The following is a 268-nucleotide window of genomic DNA, read 5'->3' on the forward strand; positions in this document are numbered from 1 at the left end:
CCCAAACTCACCTGTATTCTTAAGTTTTCCCAATTACAACACAAGGATGTACAGCACCTGCAATTTACCCTGGTCAACATGATATTAAGTACTTCGCTGATCTGTACCTGCATTATTCAGTGCTCAAAGTCTGACAGATCACATCTCTACTTATTTAACTAATACATTCATTTCTTTGTGTCAATGAGAAGCCATGAACAGCACTGATTGGCATTATGATATGTAAAGTACAGTGTTCTAAATATGAACAAAATAATTCTATTAAATA

Source organism: Chiloscyllium punctatum, chromosome 6 (genome assembly GCF_047496795.1).
Source record: "Chiloscyllium punctatum isolate Juve2018m chromosome 6, sChiPun1.3, whole genome shotgun sequence".
NCBI lineage: Eukaryota > Metazoa > Chordata > Chondrichthyes > Orectolobiformes > Hemiscylliidae > Chiloscyllium > Chiloscyllium punctatum.